At 38.7% G+C, this 20,404-nt stretch overlaps 1 non-coding gene and 1 pseudogene across 1 annotated transcript; both read right to left on the bottom strand.

The window, feature by feature from the left end:
- Nucleotides 1–15,657: 15,657 nt before the first annotated feature.
- Nucleotides 15,658–15,971, bottom strand: LOC130844058 (ATP synthase subunit g, mitochondrial-like; annotated as a pseudogene).
- A 274-nt stretch (nucleotides 15,972–16,245) lies between these two features.
- On the bottom strand, nucleotides 16,246–16,353 carry LOC130846923 (U6 spliceosomal RNA). The gene has a single exon (XR_009051718.1). It is a non-coding gene; the product is annotated as a U6 spliceosomal RNA (small nuclear RNA).
- Nucleotides 16,354–20,404: the final 4,051 nt, after the last annotated feature.

Genomic DNA, 20,404 nt, shown 5'->3' with positions numbered 1-20,404 from the left:
ATACTCTACCCAGCAAGGATCTCATTCAGATTCGATGGAGAAATGAAAAGCTTTACAGACAAGCAACAGCTAAGAGAATTCAGCACCACCAAACCAGCCCTACAACAAATGCTAAAGGAACTTCTCTAAGCGGGAAACACAAGAGAAGAAAAGGACCTACAGAAACAAAAACAAAACAATTAAGAAAATGGTAATGGGGCATACATCTCGATAATTACCTTGAATGTAAATGGACTAAATGCACCAACCAAAAGACACAGACTGGCTGAATGGATACAAAAACAAGACCCATATATATGCTGTCTGCAAGAGACCCACTTCAGACCTAGGGACACATACAGACTGAAAGTGAGGGGATGGAAAAAGATATTCCATGCAAATGGAAATCAAAAGAAAGCTGGAGTAGCAATAGTCATATCAGATAAAATAGACTTTAAAATAAAAAATGTTAAAAGAGACAAGAAAGGACACTACATAAAGATCAAGAGATCAATCCAAGAAGAAGAGATAACAATTATGAGTATATATGCACTCAATATAGGAGCACCTCAATACATAAGGCAAATGCTAACAACTATGAAAGAGGAAATCGACAGTAACACAATCATAGTGGGGGACTTTAACACCCCATTGACACCAATGGACAGATCATCCACACAGAAAATTAATAAGGAAACACATGCTTTAAATGATACAATAAATCAGCTTGATTTAATAGATATCTATAGGACATTACATCCAAATACAGCAGATTACACATTCTTTTCAAGTGCACATGGAACATTCTCCAGGATAGATCACATTTTGGGTCATAAATCAAGCCTTGGTAAATTCAAGAAAATTGAAATCATATCAAGCATCTTTTCCGACCACAACGCTATGAGATTAGAAATCAATTACAGGAAAAAAACTGAAAAACACAAACACATGGAGGTTAAACAATACGCTACTAAATAACCAACAGATCACTGAAGAAATCAAAGAGGAATTAAAAAAATACCTAGAGACAAATGACAATGAAAACACAACGATCTAAAACCTATGAGATGCAGCAAAGACTGTTCTAAGAGGGAAGTTTATAGCAATACAATCCTACCTCAAGAAAGAAGAAAAATCTCAAATAAACAATCGAACCTTACACCTAAAGAAACTAGAGAAAGAAGAGCAAACAAAACCCAAAGTTAGTAGAAGGGAAGAAATCATAAAGATCAGAGCAGAAATGAATGAAATAGAGACAAAGAAAACCATAGCAAAAATCAATAAAACTAAAAGCTGGTTCTTTGAGAAGATAAATAAAATTGATAAACCTCTAGCAAGACTCATCAAGAAAAAGAGGAAGAGGACTCAAATCAATAAAATTAGAAAGGAAACAGAAGTTACAACAGACACCACAGAAATAAAAAGCACCATAAGAGATTACTACAAGCAACTATATGCCAATAAAATGGACAACCTGGATGAAATGGACAGATTCTTAAAAAGGTATAAACTTCTAAGACTGAATCAGAAAGAAATAGGAACTATGAACAGACCAATCACGAGTAATGAAATGGAAACTGTGATTAAAAATCTCCCAACAAACAAAAGTCCAGGACCAGGTAGATTCACAGGTGAATTTTATCAAACATTTAGAGAAGAGCTAACACCCATCCTTCTCAAACTCTTCCAAAAAATTGCAGAGGAAGGAACACTCCCAAAGTCATTTTATGCAGCCACCATCACCCTGATACCAAAACCAGACAAAGATACTACAAAAAAAGAAAACTACAGACCAATATCACTGATGAATTTAGATGCAAAAATCCTCAACAACATACTAGCCAACAGAATCCAACAACACATTGAAAGGGTCATACACCACGACCAAGTGGGCTTTATCCCTGGAATGCAAGGATTCTTCAATATACATAAATCAATCAATGTGATACATCATATTAACAAACACATGATCATCTCAATAGATGCAGAAAAAGCTTTTGACAAAATTCAACACCCACTTATGATAAAAACTCTCCTGAAGGTGGGCATAGAGGGAACCTACCTCAACATAATAAAGGCCATATATGACAAACCCACAGCAAGCACCATTCTCAATGGTGAAAAACTGGAAGCATTCCCTCTAAGACCAGGAACAAGACAAGGATGTCCACTCTCGCCACTGCTATTCAACATAGTTTTGGAAGTCCTTGCCCAAGCAATCAGAGAAGAAAAAGAAATAAAAGGAATCCAAATTGGAAAAGAAAAAGTAAAACTGTCACTGTTTGCAGATGACATGATACTATACATAGAAAATCCTAAAGATGCCACGAGAAAACTACTCAAGCTAATCAATGAATTTGGTAAAGCTGCAGGATACAAAATTAACACACAGAAATCTCTTGCATTTCTATACACTAACAATGAAAGATCAGAAAGAGAAATGAAGGAAACAATCCCATTCATCATTGCAACAAAAAGAATAAAATACCTAGGAATAAACCTAACCAAGGAGGTAAAAGACCTGTACGCAGAAAACTATAAGACACTAAGGAAAGAAATAAAAGATGACACAAACAGATGGAGGGACATACCATGTTCTTGGATTGGAAGAATCAACATTGTGAAAATGACTATACTACCGAAAGCAATTTAGAGATTCAATGCAATCCCCATCAAATTACCAATGGCATTTTTCACAGAACTAGAACAAGAAATTTTATGATTTGTATGGAAACGCAAAAGAACCCAAATAGCCAAAGCAATCTTGAGAAGGAAAGACGGAGTTGGGGGAATCAGGCTTCCTGACTTCAGGCTATACTACAAGGCTACAGTGATCAAGACAGCATAGTACTGGCAAAAAAACAGAAATATAGATTAAAGGAACAAGATAGAAAGCCCAGAGATAAACCACAGTCAACTAATGTATGACAAAGGAGGCAAGGATATACAATGGAGAAAAGGCAGCCTCTTCAATAAGTGGTGCTGGGAAAACTGGACAGCTACATGTAAAAGAATGAAATTAGAACACTTCCTAACACCATACAAAAAAATAAACTCAAAATGGATAAAAGACATAAATGTAAAGCCAGGCACTATAAAACTCCTAGAGGAAAACATAGGAAGAACACTCTTCGATGTAAATAACAGCCAGATCTTTTTTAATCCACCCCCTAGAATAATGGAAATAAAAATAGATAAGTGGGACCTAATGAAACTTCAAAGCTTCTGCACAGCAAAGGAAACTAAACAAGGCGAAAAGACAGCCCTCAGAATGGGAGAAAATATTTGCAAACGAATCAACAGACAAAGGATTAATCTCCAAAATATATAAACAGTTTATCCAGCTCAATATCAAAAATACAACCAATCCAATCCAAAAATGGGCAGAAGACCTAAAGAGGCATTTCTCCAAAGAAGACATACAGATGGCCAAGAGGCACATGAAAAGCTGCTCAACATCACTCATTATTAGAGAAATGCATATCGAAACGACAACGAGGTATCACCTCACACCAGTGAGAATGGGCATCATCAGAAAATCTACAAACAGTAAATGCTGGAGAGGATGTGGAGGAAAGGGAACGCTCTTGCATTGCTGGTGGGAATGTAAATTGATACAGCCACTATGGAGAACAGTATGGAGGTTCCTTGAAAAACTAAAAATAGAATTACCATATGACCCAGCAATCCTACTACTGGGCATATACCCAGAGAACACCATAATTCAAAAAGACACATGCACTCCAGTGTTCATTGCAGCACTATTTACAATAGCCAGGACATGGAAGCAACCTAAATGTCCATCAACAGATGAATGGGTAAAGAAGATGTGGTACGTATATACAATGGAATATTACTCAGCTGTTAAAAGGAATGAAACTGGGACATTTGTAGAGACATGGATGGACCTAGAGACTGTCATACAGAGTGAAGTGAGTCAGAAAGAGAAAAACAAATATTGTATATTAACACATATATGTGGACTATAGAAAAATGGTACAAATCTACCAATTTGCAAGGCAGAAATAGAGACACAGATGTAGAGAACAAACATATGGACACCAAGTGGGGAAAGCGGGGAGGGTTGGGAGGGGAATGAATTGGGAGACTGGGATACCAAATTGTACACTCTAAATATATGTAGTTTATTGTAAAAAAAAAAAAGAAGAAATTAATCTATTAAAATGCCTTGGGACTTCCATGGTGGTGTAGTAGTTAAGAATCTGCCTGCAAATGCAGGGGACACAGGTTCGATTCTTGCTCAGGGAAGATCCCACGTGCCATGGAGCCGCTAAGCCCATGTGCCACAACTAATGAGCTTGAGCTCTAAGGCCCACAAGCCACAACTACTGAAGTCCGCGCTCCTAGAACCTGTGTTCCACAAGAGAAGCCACTGCACTGAGAAGCCTGCACATCAGCAACGAAGAGTAGCCCCTGCTCTCCACCACCAGAGAAAGCCCGAGCGCAGGAATGAAAACCCAACAAAACCGAAAGTAAAATAAATAATAAATAATAAATCTTAAAAAAAAGCCAAAAGACATACCCAGTCGTCACTTTCTTATTCAGCCACTCGAAAATCATGTTTAGGCTTTTAAAACAAAGAAACAAAAATAAATAAAATGCCTTTGCTTCTTAATGTGAATTATAGTGATTAGATATTCAATTTTCAACTCCTTTTGTGGTTTTTCACTGATCAATAACCCATAAATAACAGAGGAGCTGATGAATGAAAAAAAATGCACAACCTAAAAGTTGAGAGTTGAGAGTCCACGATTTATTTGGTGGACATTCTTAGGACTTCAAGCCTGGGAGACAGAATCTCAAATAATTCTGAGAGACTGCCCCAAAGACGCAAGGGTGGGGAACGAGGATATATAGGAGTTTTTGCAACAAAAGACCAGGTAGTCAGAATATCAAAAGATTACTGTTAATAAAAGAAAACCAGATATCTCAAGGAATTTAGTGCTTCTCTATGAGAAGATGCAAGCATCTAGGCTCACTGAAATCATTCCTTTGATGTGCACCTCAGCTATCTGGGGCCCTCTCCTGTGTTTTCTCATCCTGAGTTTCTTCAGGCTGTACCGTTGGGGTGGCTGTAATGTGATGGCTTGATGGCTGCAACATCCTTTGTTGACTGCAATGGCACCCAATATTTTAGTTCTCAGAGCAAATGGTCATCTGGGAGAGGACAAGTCTGATCCAGTGTAACAGGGAGAGCTTTGGTCTTCCAAGTGGTGGTGTTAGGGCATGTGTCCTTGGCAATTGTCTAATTTCTTTGAGCCCCAGTTTTCCCATTGGTAAAGTGAGAGTTTACAGCCTATAGTCTTGCAAGGCTCAAATGAGACAAGGTATGCAAATGTTTTGCATAGTTAATAATCACTATTATTAAATAATCACTATTATTAAAATAATCACTATTATTAACAGTTAATAATCACTGGCACCAAATTTTAGTGTGTTCTCCCATAAAAGTAATAAATCTGAATTGGGACTGCAGGCCACTTGCGTGTTTCTTACAGTTCTTCTGTATGTATGTTTGGCTAGCTCATCTTGCTAGTGTACACAAGTTCGTGTGCCTGACGCACAGTGAGGCCAAACCAACTGAAATATAGGAGTTTGGAGCAGAGAAAGCTTTATTGCAGGGCCACAGGAGAAGACGGGTGGTTCATGCCCCTAAAACCCTGTCCTTCCCAAAGGGGTTCAGCAAAGCATTTTTGAAGGCCAAGTGAGGGAGGGGGTGTTGCAGGGTATGTGATCAGCTACTGCCCAATTCGCTGATTGGTTGATGGTGAGGTAACAGGATGGTGTCACAGGGGTTACCATTATCAATCCTTAGGCTCCAGGAGGCTCCCGGGGCTATGTGCTCATGGTCATCAAGTAGTTAACATCTTCCATTTGCTGGGGGTTTTTCACATCTGTAAAACGACTCAGGAAATGTGCACCAGATACTGTTATCTAGGTACTTCAGAGAGGAGCTAAAGCAGAGGATATGGGGGAAGGGCTTGCCCCTGGGAAGGCCCTGTAGGGTCCTGCTTGGTTACAGTCTTCTTAGAGGGTAAAAGATGAATTTTAACACATTGGAGTTTAAAGTTGAAACCCAAACAGCATGTATGCTATTGAATTACATTTCTTTTTCTATGAGTTCTATATCCCCAAACTTGAGCCACTCAAAAGAATATTCCTGGGGCCAGGTTCAAATGGAATCTCTAATTCCCTTTATCAAAGCCTCAAACTTTGCCACTAGTTTGACACACTCCCTAGTGTCTAGTGTATGCTAGTAAATGTTTAACAACTTGGTTTTATATAGTATATATAAATTTTAAAAACATATGTATATAAATATAGTATATATGTTTATTATGAATTTTACTGATATGAAGGATGTGTAGCACACAATTTACGAATTAAAGTATAAAATACTCTTCTTTGTAAATTCCATATAGCCAATTGATTCTCACAAGATGCTGATTTTTGCCAAATTCTTGCATCTGTAGCCAACCATGATTGCAAGTCAATCATGATTTGACAATTTTTGTTCTATTTATAATGTAATAGTTACAGGTTTGACACACTTTAAAGTTTAGTCTATTGTTAACATTTTACCTAGATAGACAAGAAAACAATAAATAAAGATTTGTAACATTTGCCAATTTTTATGGTATAAACTTTCCCACCATGGCTAATTTCAAGCTACCAACATGATGGCACTGAATGGAAAGGGATATATAGTAGCCCATACTGTTTTATTACATATTGTTTTCACCAAGCAGATAAAATAGATATAAATAACTGAAAAAGCATAGATAATAGTAAAAATAATTAGGAATTGAAGAGTTTTGCATGTTTATTATCTTTGTTTTTAATATAACTTTAACTATAAATTTATAGAAATTAACTTTTAATAACAATTTTAAACAACTGACTTGCAACATTCTTGAAAATTAATAAAGGGCTCTTGTGAGCTGATAGGAGCTGGCCGTAGCAAACCACTGACCCATTCTCAGAAGCCTCTATATTCTTGCTCCAATCTGTACTGGTCAATTTCTACAGTTGCTGCAGGGTTATCGTATTAGGATTTTCCTTTTAATATTCCTCTTTTATTTCTCTTTGCTTTGTTACACTCTCATCTTGCTGGATAACATCTTCCAGTAACTTGCAAAGAAGTTACCTTTATAGGGACTTCCTGATGGCACAATGGTTAAGAATCTTCCTGCCCATGCAGAGGACATGGATTCTATCCGGAGTCCCGGAAGATCCCATATGCCACAGAGCAACTAAGCCCGTGTGCCACAACTACTGAGCCTGTGCTCTACAGCCTGCAAGCCACAGCAACTGAGCCTGTCTGCCACAACTACTGAAGCCAGCGAGCCTAGAGCCCGTGCTAGTCAACAAGCAAAGCCACCGGATTGAGAAGCCTGCGTACCCCAACGAAGAATAGTCCCCGCTTGCCACAACTACAGAAAGCCCATGCACAGCAATGAAGACCCAACACAGCCAAAAATGGATAAATAAATAAATAAATAAATCTTAAGAAAGAGGTTGCCTTTATATATGGAATAAGTAAAATTTCTGAGTCCTTGTATGCTTGATCATGTCATTTTCTCCTCATGCTGACTGAAGGTTTGAGTATAGAATTTTAAGTTGAAAATCTTTATTTCCCTCAGAAATTTGAAGGGCTTGTGCCATTGATTTCTAGAACCTTGGGCTGCTGATAAGCAGGTTGGTGCATACATTTCTCCCTTCTGGCAGTTTTTAAGATCTTTCTTCATCTTGGAGTTCTAAAATTTCATAGAGATATGTCTAGGTCTATGTCTTTTTTCACTCATTCTGTGGGACATGGTGGGATTTTTCTTTTTCTTTTTTTTATAAATTTATTTATTTATTGGCTGCATTGGGTCTTCATTGCTGCACACCAGCTTTCCCTAGTTGTGGTGAGTGGGAGCCACTCTTCATTATGGTGCAAGGGCTTCTCATTGTGGTGGCTTCTCTTGTTATGGAGCATGGGCTCTAGGCGCTCTGGCTTCAGTAGTTGTGGCACACATGCTCAATAATTGTGGCTCACAGGCTTAGTTGCTCTGAGGTAAGTGGAATCTTCCTGGACCAGGGATCGAACCCGTGTTCCCTGCACTGGCAGGCGGATTCTTAACCCCTGCACCACCTAGGAAGTCTGGGATTTTTCAAAATGAAGATAATCTCCTTTTTGGCATAACCTCTTGTACAGGGTCTTTGATAATTCTCCATTTTTTCTCTTCTCTTTTTGCTGGAGCCTCATCAGTCAAATGTGAGGCTTCTCAGATTGGCTCTCTATGTCTTACCTGTCTCTCATATTTTTTCTTTTTCTTTTTCTTTCTTTTTTTTTAATAAATATATTTATTTATTTATTTATTGGCTGTGTTGGGTCTTTGTTGCTGAGCATGGGCTTTCTCTGGTTGCAGCAAGTGGGGGCTACTCTTCATTGCAGTGCATGGTCTCCTCATTTTGGTGGCTTTTGTTGTGGAGCGTGGGCTCTAGGTGCGCGGTCTTCAGTAGTTGCAGCACGCAGGCTCAATAGCGGTGGCTTGCGGGCTCTAGTGCACAGGCTCAGTAGTTGTGGCACACGGGCTTAGTTGCTCGCAGCATGTGGGATCATGTGGTCCAGGGCTCAAACCCGTGTCCCCTGCATTGGCAGGCAGATTCTTAACCACTGTACAACCAGGGAAGTCCCCTCTCTCATATTTTTTTCTATTTTGCCTTTTATTTTTCATCCTGGGAGATTTCCTCAACTCTGTCTTCCAGCTCCTTACTAAATTTTAGTTTAGGCAATTATATTTTTTTCATTTCCAAAAGCTATTTCTTACTCACCAATTGTTTTCTTCTCACAGCAAACTTTTCTTATTTTATGGACCGATATTTTCTTAAATCTCCCTGAGAATTACTATTATAACTGTCAAGAGCTCTTTTTTTCTTCCTTGATTGTCTTTGTTTCTTCCAGGACTATTTTTCTTCTTTATTTTGATTTTTATTTTCATGTTTCCAAACTTGTGAACACTCAGTGGTATATCCATTTCCAGTAACAGAAAACTCTCAGGTAACCTTAAAATAACATTTTGTCTGTTTCATGTGCCTATATTTTGAAACAGCAATTTCACTTTGTGGAATTAATTTTAAAAATTAGACAAATGAGAAGATATATATTCAAGGATATTCACACAGCTTTATTTTCAGTAATAAAAATAAGCAGCATATATTGAACGCTTTTTGTGTGCCAGCCACATGTTTAGGGCTCTACATCTTTAAACTCCCTTAATTATCACAACAACCATATGAAGTCAATGTTATTATCTCCATTTTAATAGATGAGAAACAGACCAAGAAGTTAATCAGCTTGCCCATGATTGCACAATTAGTAAGTGCAATATTCTAACTCAGACTGAGGATCCAGAGTGTGTGCTCTTAACCAATGTGTGATAGCATTGATACAGTAGAGAAAGATTAGAAATAGACCAAAATATTAATAGTGATTATATTTGGATTATGGGATTATGAATACTATTTTTATGCATTTACTTTTATTTAAATTAAAAAATTGGAATTATGGGTACATGTAATTTAAAAAATTGCCATCTTTAAATTGAAATAGAAATCACATACTATAAAATTTCCTGACTAAAAGTGAACAATTCAGTGTTTTTTACATATTCACAAAGTTGCATAAATATTATCACTAATTCCAGAACATTTTCATCATTCCCCAAAGAAAGGGGGAATGATGAAACCATTAAACAGTCACTTCTAATTCCTTCTTCTCCCCAGCCCCAGGGAACCAGTAACCTACTTTCTATCTCTATGAATTTACCTATTATAGACATTTCATGTAAATGAAATCATACAATATGTGGCCTTTTGGGTCTGGTTTCTTTCACTTTAACATAACTGTTATCTACCACCTCAGGCAGCTACAAGTTTAAAAAATTGCCTCTGGTTTTTAAAAAAAATTATTTATTGACGTATATTTGACTTACACAATATTATATTATCTTCAGGTGTACAACATAGTGATTTGATACTTTCATAGATTACACACCATTCAAAGTTACTTTAAAATATTGACTATGGGACTTCCCTGGTGGCGCAGCGGTTAAGAATCCGCCTGCCAACATGGGTTTGAGCCCTGGTCTGGGAAGGTCCCACATGCCGTGGAGCAACAAAGCCCTTGCACCACAACTACTGAGCCTGTGCTCTAGAGCCCGCGAGCCACAACTACTGAAGCCTGAGAGCCTAGAGCCTGTGCTCTGCTACAAGAGAAGCCACTACAATGAGAAGCTTGTGCACCGCAACCAAGAGTAGACCCTGCTCACCACAACTAGAGAAAGCCTCTCGCGCAGCAACAAAGACCCAACACAGCCAATAAATAAATAAATAAATAAATAAATAAATAAATAAATAAATAAATAAAATGACTATATTCCCTTTGCTGTACATTACTTCATTTATTTTATAGCTGCTAGTTCGTAACACAATCCCGTTTACCTATTTTGCCCCTTCCCCTCCTCCTCTCCCCTGTGGTAACCAACAGTTTGTTCTCTGAGTCTGTGCGTCTGTTTCTGGTTTTTTTGTTTGTTTGTTTTGTTCTGTCTCTGACTTTTTTGACAAACATCCATAGGGAAAATGTTGTTAGTACTGGATGACCTCTGAGTTAGGCCATATAAAGGCAGCCTTCTGAGTGGAGCCTTCCAGGGAACCACCAGATAGGTCAAATAATGACAATTCTCTGTGAGTGGGTCTTTGAAGGAATTCCAGCCCCTCTGCTCCTTCAAGTGGCTGCCAGGATGCTGGTTTTCACTAGTAGGATGTTGATTTTCAAGGCTTATTGCAGAGATGGGGAAAGGGGAATAGAGACAGGGTAAATTAAAATGCCACAGAACTTGCTCTTCGTATTTAGATCAAGCCATTTTTCTTGAGTAAACACTACCTTACTGCAAGCCTTTGATTAATTTCCAGAGTTCTGAAAAAATTGATTCTGACAATTTTTGTTGGTGTTTTCCTTGCTTTTATGGAGCACAGAATTTTCAAGGCCTTACTTTGCCGTTTTTGTTGACATTACTGATTATGGGTATTTTAAAATTTATTCTTTTTGTGCAGCTTTTCTCTAATATTTCCGTGCTGGGATAGTATTGTTCTTGCATTGAGCAAGACATTATTTTATTATTATTATTATTATTATTATTTTGGCTTATTCTCTTGCAGTTCTGGAGGCTAGAAGTATGAAATCAAGGTGTTTGCTGGGGCATGCTCTTTCCAAAATCTCTAGGTGAGGACGCTTCTGGCAGCCCCAGACATTCCTTGGTTTATGGAAGCATCACTCAATATCTGCCTCTGTCTTCACATGGTGTATTCCCTTTGTCTCTGTGAGCAAGACACTTTTAATTGCCAAAAAAATTATTTACTGAATTTATAATTCTCAGCTCTGGGTTATGCTTCATTATATTTTGTTTTGATTTTCATTTTAAAGAGTTAGTGAAGACAGGAAAAGGAATGCTTCAAAAAGAACAAAGGGATTCCATTTATTTTGCAGTCACTGGGTGTGGAAAACCCCAAATAAAGTAAAACCAAATGATATAAAAGAAGATGGCATCTTGTCTCTTACGGAACCTTAGTCTAGGTAGTAAAACAAAGAAACAAACAAACAAACAACAGAAACAAAACTAGAAGACAAAAAAGATTCCGATAAAGTGAGACCACTCTGGAGTTGGACTGATTTGGGAAGACTTCAGAAGAGCAGTCCCAAATGGAAGCTTGAAAGAAGTGTAGTATTTGTAAGAGTGGAGGAGAGGATGTTTGCAGCAAGAAAATGACGTAAGGAAAGGCATGAACACAAACTGAGCCTGACTTTTCCAGGAAACATTCAGGAGACTTGCCTGCCTCACTGGAGAGGAGGCTTCATTGGAAAATCGGGTAGACAAGGGGAGTCCTATGACGAAGAGTGCTGGGTGCCAGGTGAGAGGTTTGCACTTGGAGTCAGAGAGACCTGGACTTGAATTCTGCCTCCAGTTCTTGCTACTACTGTGATTTAGACGGATTATTTATCTTCCCTGAGCTTGTTTTCTTCTGTAAAATGGGCTTAAAACTAGTTACCCTGAGGGGTGTTGGGGGGCTAGATAGCAACGACTGGCACAGAGTTACACTCTATACATGAGTGGTGGCCATTATTGATTCAACATGCTGACTGTAACTGCTGAGGGTCCTGGAGCAGGAGGTTGCAGGCTGGCGGTGATGGGTTGTGAAGATGAACATAGTATGGAGGAAGGAATGACGCTCACTTCAGTGAGAAGATAATTCACATTGGATAGTCAGCAACGGAAGGGTAATGTGACAATTCCAGCCTTCCCACTTCCATTGCATGTTGTGCTGACACTGCCTGGGACCACATAAAGCTGCTGAGTACTTGTCTCAGCAAATCAATGCTCTTGCTACTCTTTTTTTTTTCTTTTTTTTTTTAAATTAATTTATTTTGGCCGCTTTGGGTCTTTGCTGTGTGTGGGCTTTTTCTAGTTGTGGGGAGCAGGGGCTACTCTTCCTTGCAGTGCGTAGGCTTCTCAGTGTGGTGGCTTCTCTTGTTGCAGAGCATGGGCTCTAGGAGCCCGGGCTTCAGTAGTTGCAGTTCACAGGCTTTGTAGTTGTGGCGCATGGGCTTAGTTGGTCCTTGGCATGTGGGATCTTCCTGGACCAGGGATCAAACCTGTTTCTGTGGATTCTTAACCACTCCACCACCAGGGAAGTCCTTGCTCTTGCTACTCTTGTATTTGTTCTTTAAAAATCCCCACAGGACAAACAAGCAGTGAATTGGAGGTCCATAAAAATAGATCTCACCTGTTGAGTACTGTGCTAATTGCTTTACATGTATTCTACATGATTATGAAAGTGAAGGAAAACTAATGGATTTTCAGACTAGTTAAAATATCTACGGTTAAGTATGTCAGAAAGAGAAAAACAAATACCGAATGCTAACACATATATATGAAATCTAAAAAAGTGGTACTGATGAACTTAGTGGTAGAGGAAGAATAAAGACACAGATGGAGACAATGGACTTAAGAATGTGGGGTGGGGGTGGGGGAGGAGGTGGGAAGGAGAAGCTGGGACAAAGTGAAAGAGCAGCATTGACATTTATATACTACCAAGTGTAAAACAGATAGCTAGTGGAAAGCAACTGCATAACACAGGGAGATCAACTAGATAACTGGTGATGACCCAGAGGGGTGGGATAGGGAGGATCAGAGGGAGGCTCAAGAAGGAGGGAATATGAGGCTATATGTATAAATACAGATGACTCAGTTTGTTGTACAGCAGAAACTGACACAACAGTGTAAAGCTGTTATACTCCAATAAAGATCGAATGGAAAAAAAAAAAGAGTTAATCGACAAGGCCTTACTTTACAGCAAGGGAGGTGTACAAAACACTCCATAATAACTTATATGTGAAAAGACACTGACATTGCATACATATAGGTATAACTGAACAAGATTTTGTACACCTAACAAAGACAACATTGTAAATCAACTTTATTCCAATAAAAAATTAACATTAAATAAATAAAAAAAACTACCAGGAATAACAAGAAAAAAAAATCTATGGTTCTATTTTTTCTATAATTTGTTTTTATTAAATAATGAAGAGATTGACTACATTTGTAAGATATACGTAAAGTTGAAAGAACAATCAAACATCAACTCCAAAATATATTATTAAGTGAACAAAAGTAATCTGGAGAATAATGTATGTAGCATGCTATCATTGAATTTTGCTGGAATTTTTAAGGAGCATCTATACATATATACTTGCAAAGGCATAGACTATATCTGGCTGGATATATAGCAAGCTGATAACACACGTTGCTCCTGAGAAGGAGAATTACAGGTATGGTGGTCAGGGATGAGAGGACAACCTACCTTTTACTGTATATAATATACTATTTTGTGTTTTTGAATTATTCTTTTTACTACGTGCATTACTTTAGAAAAGAATGCATTAACTTTGAAAAATCATTTTTTAAACAAACAAAAAAAATCCTACTTGAATATTAGACCTCCTATGATTAATATTTGGCTTCTGTAGCATTAGACATCTGCAACCTTAACTTGTGAATATTTTTTTCCACAGTGATTGAGAAGATAGTATTTACAGTATAATATCTATGTACAAAAAGAAAGATCACTATATTTTGAGCATACTCAGTTTGGGTTGTCAGGAGGATAGGCAGATGTCCAACAGGCAGTTGGAAATGTGGACTCCAGCATTAGTCAAGACCTAAGATTGGTAGAAAAGATTGAGTGAAATTCCCAAAGGAGGAACGTAAAGAGAAGAGAAATGAGCCATGGGCATAACCAAAGGGAATACTTACTCCTGGGGTCAGAAGGAGAAAGAGGAATCAGAGAATGAGAACTAGATCTTAGAGTGAACACATGAGAAATCATGGGAGAAGATAACAGGAAGAAGTAAGAGTTGTTGATGGTGGCTGGCTGCAGAGAATCTGAGGAGGATGAAAACCGAGAAAAAGCTATTGAATTTGATTCTTCAGTGGTTATCAAGAGAGCATTTTTTGCACATGGTGAGGATACACATGGTTAGATGATGAGGAAATGGAGGCCCTGACAAAGAAACTTGGTAGTGAAGGGAAGGAGGGAGGATAGGAATGTATTAGCCTGACGCGTGGAGGTGGGGTGTGTGTGTGTGTGTGTGTGTGTGTGTGTGTGTGTGTGTATGTGTATTAAGATGGGGAGCACTTCAGAACATTTATACATTGGCAGGAAGAAGTCAGAAGAAAGAATGAAGATGTAATGAAATGTGGTCAAGTTGAGGGGGTTATTGATGGAGTAAGGCCCAGAGAATGGACGAGAATGAGGGACACAGAGGGAGTTTTCACTTTGAGATAGAGGATGATCACTTCTTTTGTTGTTGTTGTTTGTTTGTTTGTTTTTAATACCAATCACATCTATTTATTTCAGAACATAATATGCTATTTAGACCCATGGATGATACTAAGTTGTAATCCTGTTTAGAGATTTTATTTTGTAAAGATAGGTTCTAAAAATCGTAAGACTGGATAGCTTAAGGTTATAATACGTATCAAACGTAGATTTAAAATGTAGATCATGAGTCTCATTCACTCTGTCCTACTGCTAAAGGTGTTACAAAGATACACACTTATAAGGCCAGCCTGCTGTTCTCTCCTGAGGAGACTATATTCAAGTTGATAAGAAGTACCCCAACATTTATAAACAGACCTGTTACCAAAAGGATCTTTCTGTGATGTTTGCAAGGAGAAACAATCCAAATTTTATTCTTTATGACTACTGAGATGATTTAACTACATCATATACTACAACATAATATATTTCAAACCCTCAAATTAAAATGTTATCCTCAAATATACATGTACCACATTGTTATGTTTGCACATATCCTTTCCAATTTCAGGCTAAGCCATGACATACATCTAGAGCTATATTATTGTATCAAAGCAAAAGACAACCCAACTTAGTGCCAAGAAATATTGTGACCATCCGTGTAGTGTTTGATAGAGAAAACACTGATTTTGACATCATTTCAATCAGATAGCAGTCTGGTCACACATGGCACACATGGTCAAGGATACTCAAATAATAAACCACATATAATCACATGTTAAAGATTGGTCTTCAAACATTATAGCCAATGATGCCACGCTTGCCTATGATCTCGCCAACATAAAATCACATTCACACCTCAGTGGCCACTAAACCATTCAGCAGAGCTTCCTTAACTGGGAGCTGTTTGAAGCTAACTAGTTTGAGCACTAACGACTTTTTTTTTAAACTTCTGAATAGCGGTAGGGATCTCAGCAGGGTTGGAGGAACCGGCTCTACCCTGACCTAGTGACAAAAAATGTGGCCAGTCAAGGCTTCAAGTAAGTCACAGCAGCATTGACCAAGGCTTGAGGCTTCTCTGTGAGGTTATGGACAAATTGGGCCATTCTAGGATGCAAAAATCTCACCCAGAGCTGGAGGGTCACCACTTTCTCTGTAACAGTAGTGAAGGAAGAGAGGATGGGGGAAAAGACAAAGAAATGGTGTTAATGTGGAAGCACGTCCACATTTTTTAAAATTTATTTATTATTTTTTGAGGGGTACACCAAGTTCAATCACCTGTTTTTATACACATATTCCCGTATTCCCTCCCTCCCTCGAGTCCCCCCCCACCCTCCCTCGAGTCCCCCCCGCCCTCCCCGTCCCAATCCTCTAAGGCATAAAAATATGGAACGCTTCATGAATTTGCGTGTCATCCTTGTGCAGGGGCCATGCTAATCTTCTCTGTATCGTTCCAATTTTTAGTATATGTGCTGCCGAAGCGAGCACCACATCCACATTTTGAATAAAAAATAAACGAGATCATCTGCAGGGAATAAGGAGACCTGAATAGAAGGGGATTTTGCATATATAGAATAGTCCTATAAAAGTTATAATTAGAAAAGATGTGTAAATTCTTAATTTAGCAAAGCAGGTGGTTTGCAGCATCATGACACAATGGAAAGAACATTAGCTTTGGGGCCACAAAGACCTGAGTTTGAGTCCTGCCTTTATTCCTTTTTAACGAGTTACCAAACTTATCTTTCTCAATTTCTTCGCAGTAAAATGGAGACAACAGTACCTATTTTCTCAGGTAGTTAAGCAGATTCAATGATAGGACATTGTCCGTTAATTTCAATGCCAACAAACATTTATTAATCTCCTATTGTGCACCCAGTACTCCACTAAGTGTGTATCTTGGAGGACTTTGAAGTCTAGCGGGGGAATTTACTTCTCTTTCATTCTCTTTCTGGACAAAAAAAAAAAAAAACAAAAAGAAAACACATCAACTTCTGCAGAATTGTGAAAGGATTTGCTAGTTGCTTCCCTGTGTGCTTTTGAATACTAGATTAGATCCCGCCTACAGGTGTTTTTCCAGTTTTCCTGGATTTATCCACTAATGCTGGGTGAGCCACTTCTCCAAGGCAGTGTCCTTGCTGTTCTGACCTCTTGCCCTCTGGACAGTGCGCTTGGCAGAGGGAACCCTTTGCAGCTGCCAGTCATGAGGCATGAATGGCCTTGGACTACTCACCCCTTAAGTGGTGATTCAGCCTGTCTCATTCTTATCTCTGTAGTAAGAGTGATGTGCATTTTTTTTCCCTGCCTCCTTTTTGTTATTGTTGTTGTTAGCAGCTAATCTATGGTTGTCTAGCTTCCAAATAGCATCCCGGAGGGAAATGGTTTAAGACCAAGGACCTGAGAACAACTGACCGCAATCATGAATGGAAATGCAATCCATCCATTTGTAATCTCTATTACTTTTAGGGGGAATAAGTAAAGACATGTGTCCTTAATTAGGGAAATTGGAATTAATTGTAATGATTGGACTTGGAGTGTGAGTCTAGAGAAATATTAAATTAAATTCTAACAGAAGTGCTTTGGCAAAAGGATTATAAATTAAAGGTTTAATATGTGTACTCTAGTTGCTTAAGTGACCGCAACATCATTTAAGCATTTAATGACAGTAAAATTGTTCCGGTGTCATCTGTGATTTGTGGTGACGATCAGAACGCCCAGATCAGAATTGAAGCTCATCACCAAGGAAAGGACAAAACATTCTGACCAATACCTGGATCGTGTAATAGATGTCTTTCCCTTCTTTAGTTCTTTTCCAATGTGGCAGAGCATTTATAATCTTACGTTGCATCAGTAAAGGATTAGGTTGGCTCCATGTCTAGAACCATGAAAATACCAACCTTTCAAAGCTGGCAATAGAAAGTTCATAGATGTATCTTTTTCATATATGTGGCCTCTTAGATCTCTCAGGCAGGGGGATTTGTTTTCCACAGGACTGATCTATTTTCCTAGTTGTCAGCCTTGTATGAGAATTATCGCTGTGTTGTGGGCATCCGTAGAGTGTTCCAGCTGACCTTTATTAGGCCTTTGTGGAAAGATGGAAAACAACAACAACAAAAAACGATTGACAAGTGCCAAGGTACTATCAGTGATTAACAACAATTTTCTCTGGACATTTTGTGATTCTGTTAAAATAGGAGCAGACCAGAAATTACCTTGCTTTGAGTGAGATAATGCATGAAAGGCACTCAGCACTCAGAGCCAGTGCTCAATAAGTGCAAGCTTTTGTTACCATTATTTGGAATGAATGTCACCTATTTCCCCCTCTTTCTCCCACTCTGGTCCTCACAAACATCTTTTACTCTGAACCTCACTGGTATGAAGGTAAACAACATTCATTCTCTTTTCTGGGAACAGGCTGCCCTGATGTTGAAGGTGATAGGACAGTCAGCAGCCCTGGAGGCTCTATTCTAGATTCCAGGTAGTTTTGCTGGGTCAGGCCGGCCTTGCAGACTGGCAGCTATCTGGAAGACTGGGGTCATATCCTGCATTGGCCTGCACTGGGAAATTGCTACACACAGCCAACAATCTTCTCTGGCAATAAGAAGTCAGGGAGTAACACAACAGCATTCCTTTAAACAATGCACTCACGAGCCAGAACCTAAATGCTGCACTAACAAGGGAGTCAGCTTTTGGATAGTCAAAGACATTTTGTCAACCAAGCATCATTATTCAGGCCAAGCTAGGGTTGCTACGTATATGATTCTGTTCAGCTCAGCTCACCTTGTAGATAGAAGAGAATCTGGAACTTTTGTAGCTTCTAAATCAACTCATTTCAATGCAGATGGCTCCTTGTTCTAAATAATTATATTTATATTCTTGTGCTGCAGCCTTGGCATTTCTAACTGCCTGATGGACATTTCCACTTGAATTTCCAGCTGTTAACACCTGTTCCTGACATCCTTATTTCTATCTATGCTCTTACTGATATTGAGAGACTAGATATGCAGTGGTTAAGAGTGAGGGCTTGGGAGGCTGACTGCCCGGTTTCAATTCCCTGCTGTTACTACGTGTGTAGCTTTGGCCAATCATTTGACTTTTTTGATGCTTTAATTACCTCATCTGTATAATTGGGTTAATAATAACACATCAAGTTGTTGGAAGTATTGAATTAAATTGCTTAGACCAGTGCCTGGCACATAGTCAGTGTGTGTATCAGTCTGGTTGTATTACATTGCAAGTATCAGAGCACCAGTTAACAGTATGGTAGGCAAAAAATCCTATTTAATTATTTTTCATAACTAGAATTCTAGAAGTGGGTAGTGCTAGGTTTGGTGCAGCAGTTCAGTGATGCCACCAAAGACCCCACTTCTTTCTACCTTCCCCTCTGCCATCTTTAGCTGGCTTTTCATCTTCATGGTTACCACATTGTAGTCACTGGGTGTTGCAAGTCCAGGTGTCACATCTGCTTTCAAGGAAAGAAGGGAGAAGGGCAGGGCCAGCACCCACTGTCCCTTCAGGAAAACAACAGCTTTCCCAGAAGTCTCCCAAAGGACTTCTCCCTACATCTGATTGCCAAGAATAAGTCACAGGTCCACCCTTGCCTGTGAAAGAGGCTGGGAAAGAGACCATCTAGTTTCTAGCCTCTGTAATGGGAGATGAGTGCAAAAGAAGAGGGTTAGGCATGGTTGTTGAGGTAGCATGGCCATAGGGACCACCACAGTGATTATTACATGTTAGCTATTATTGTTATTATTATTATTCCAGTTCCGTAAGTTAGAAATATTGAAGTTATTTTTCATTCCCCTTCTTCTCTAGTAAGCACTGTCTCCAAATTTGGCTATTCCTTCTGCTCAATGCTTTCCATACCCATCCCTTCCTTTCCCTTTATGCTATTCCTAGTGTTTCTGGTTTTTGTTGTCTCCAGAGTGGGGAAATGCAGCAGCTTTCATTCTGTATCTTTGACCTTCAGTTTCTCTATGCTCTGCTCTATCTTGCACTCAACTAGATGCACCTTCATCAGATACTTCTATCATGACACCTTGCCTCAAATTCCTCAATCCTTCCCTATTATCTACAGTGCTGATTCTTAACCTTCATTGTACATTAGAATCACCTGGGAAGCTTGTTAAAAATCAGATGTCTCTTGAAAAGCAGATGCTGAGATTATAAATAGTATATCCTCAAAGCACTCACAGTATAATGGGAAAAGACAAGTAAAATAATGACAATCAAAAGTATTGTCATTTATTTTCTCTGCCACTCATTTGGCACATTAAAGGCACTGCTCTACCTAAGATCCATAATCTAGTTATCTTTTCATGTATATACAAGTTTTAGCTCTTCCAGTAGACCAGAAATGCCTTGGAGGCAGAGATTATATAATACCACTTGGAGGTTCTCATTAGTCCTAAACATTCAACAAAATGTATGTTGAAGAAACAGTGGCATTCATTGGAATATTAATCAAATATTCAGTGGGTACTTAATAAAAGCTGACCAGATCCAACAAAAACATTGGAAAACCTCAGAGACACAAGACACT

This window comes from Hippopotamus amphibius, chromosome 2 (genome assembly GCF_030028045.1).
Source record: "Hippopotamus amphibius kiboko isolate mHipAmp2 chromosome 2, mHipAmp2.hap2, whole genome shotgun sequence".
Taxonomy (NCBI): domain Eukaryota; kingdom Metazoa; phylum Chordata; class Mammalia; order Artiodactyla; family Hippopotamidae; genus Hippopotamus; species Hippopotamus amphibius.
Note: the sequence above shows the minus strand (reverse complement) of the source record. Positions and strands in the feature narration are given on the sequence as shown.